Source organism: Zingiber officinale, chromosome 2A (genome assembly GCF_018446385.1).
Source record: "Zingiber officinale cultivar Zhangliang chromosome 2A, Zo_v1.1, whole genome shotgun sequence".
NCBI classification, from domain to species: domain Eukaryota; kingdom Viridiplantae; phylum Streptophyta; class Magnoliopsida; order Zingiberales; family Zingiberaceae; genus Zingiber; species Zingiber officinale.
Window position 1 is genome coordinate 92,924,349 of NC_055988.1, and position 2,355 is coordinate 92,926,703.

General features: G+C 42.9%; 1 long non-coding RNA gene across 1 annotated transcript; it reads left to right on the top strand.

Annotated features, from left to right (window-relative positions):
• The first annotated feature begins 670 nt into the window (after positions 1 to 670).
• LOC122039804 lies at positions 671 to 1,537 on the top strand. Its single transcript, XR_006128387.1, has 3 exons — positions 671 to 790; positions 956 to 1,125; positions 1,508 to 1,537. It is a non-coding gene; the product is annotated as an uncharacterized LOC122039804 (long non-coding RNA).
• Positions 1,538 to 2,355: the final 818 nt, after the last annotated feature.

Consider the following 2,355-nt stretch of genomic DNA (forward strand, 5'->3'; position numbering starts at 1 on the left):
TGTGAGATCTCGGAAAATTTAAATAATAGGGTTATTTGAGAAATAGCCTTACAAAATTTTTCCGGAATTTTTAGGAATTTTCTGGGAATTTTTTGGAGCTCGTACGACGGGTTTTGAGGGGATCAATTTCGGGCGCGGATAAAGCCTATTTGGGATACCCGTTTAAGTGAGGAAAAGTTTGTAATTATAAATTCTTTTCCTTTATTTTTAATTCCCTTCCCAAACGCCGATCCACCCTTCCTTCTTCCCCTCTGCCCCGACGCGAACTCCCCTCTTCCTCTCTTTGTTCTCTCTCGCGGACAAGCGACGCCGAAGGGATTAGGGCTTTCAGATCCGGCGATCTTCCTCTATCGACATTGGCGGCCGTTGAGCTCAGATCCAGGCCGCACTATTCCACTCTGGATCACAGACATGGCGTTGCATCTTCTCTAGTCGACAGCCGACCTTTCTTCCCCGATCCGATCGCCGGCGAGAAGAGACAATTAGGGCGCTGAGGGTCAATAACTGATCCTTCCTCCTTCCTATTTTCTGATTTGTGCCCTAGATAGAGTCTTTTCCCGATTCTTGCTCATTTCCTCTCTGATTTGTCGGTGATCCCAGATCAGATCTTGGATCCCTTCTTCGTTGCGATTGATTGGGGGTTGCGGTTGAATTAGGTCATGAATTGGAGGCATTGGAGATCAGTGAGTCTGTTCTTGAGCTGTCGGGCAGAGTCTAGGTTTGTAATTGATCAGTGATGATCTTCCGATTGGGTGATTTCTTCTTCCTTGCTGCTGGCTAATCTGTTGAGGTAAGATTAGGATGTGTGATCTTTGATTTCCATTGTTTGATCTCCTATTTGATCTGGGATCTTTTGATCTTTCTTGATCAATTTGATTCCTTCTTGATCCGACTGATTCCAGTGAGGATTTGTTTTGTGGATTTCAATTTGTGTTCTGTGGTTTCTTTGATCCAGCAGCTCTCTTGGGTTTCGGCAGAACCTCCCTCCAGCAGCATCTTGTTTCAACAGCAACTTGATTAAAGCAGTGAGGTTCTGTTGCTGTGTTGTTGACAAAGGTTTTGGATCAGTGAGGTGAATTCTAGCAGCATTCCTTGATCCAGCAATCAACAGGGCTGTGAATCGAGGTATGTGAAGGGATTTTGATACATGTGGATTATGTTGTATTACTTGATCATGTGTAGAATTGAATTAGGTTTATGTGTAGAGTTAGGTATGATTTGGATTACATGATTACTAGATGGTTAGTGATTATGTTTAGATTTATTTGTTTATATTGATCTAATGGGATGATTAGGGTTAAGGTAATTAACCCTAGTCAACCGTTGGATTTCTAATATAATTGGTGATTAGGGATTAGGTAACTAATCCTAATTAACCATTATATTTAATTATGTAGATTGAGGTTGTGTGATTAGGGTTTTGCCCTAATTTAGGTTTAGGGATTTTTATTTAGCTATTTATTTGGATTTAGCTAAATAAAATAGATATATTGTTTGTTTGACACAGGACTCTGATTCGAGACAGACGTCTCGACGTTGGATTGCTTGATCGTACCTTCTATTTGAGGCGGGTACCCTTTGACTTATCTTTTGATACTGTCTTGTGATATGTATAGTTTATATATAGTTACTAGTGGTAGATGGTAGATTTATCTCTTCCCTAGTCGTAGCTTAGTTGATACCTATCACATGCTTCTTCTGTTAGTTGCTTTACTTTAGAACTGGATGCTTTTATCTTTTGCCATGTGTATATATGTTCATAGAGATGGATATTTATGATGCTTATCTACACTTGATTAGTTGCTGGAGATACTTGTTATATGTTGTTGGATTTGCATTGCTTATATCATTGTTGTACATATGCGTTTGTTTTATTGGCACCTACGCATATGGAGGAGGATATGTTCAGGTATGACATACTGTAGCTGCACGCACCATATCGCATGATTGCATGCTGGGCGATTGACGACTCCATTGTTGTTGAGCTCGTCGGCCGGCTACATGGACCTCTACACACGTGACCACTGCATGGGTAGTGGCATAGCACTTAGGGTGTGTATGGTAGGTTGCTCTGTAGTGCTCCGCTGGTCTACTCATGGGTAGTGTGACTGCAGCGTGGTAGCAGGCAGGGGTCCCTCCCCGTCATTGTGTACCGGGAGATGAGAGCATTGCGCTCCCTCACTATGTCTGAGGTAGGAGGATAGGTGTACTCCGACAGCATCCCGTCCACTCGGTCACTCTTCAGGGGCAGTGATGGCAGAGTGCACGGTGTCACAACCCTACCCACTCAGTCTCACCATTGTGTGTGAGATGGCTGACTGGTTGACAGGGGTGACCATGTCATATTGCATCATG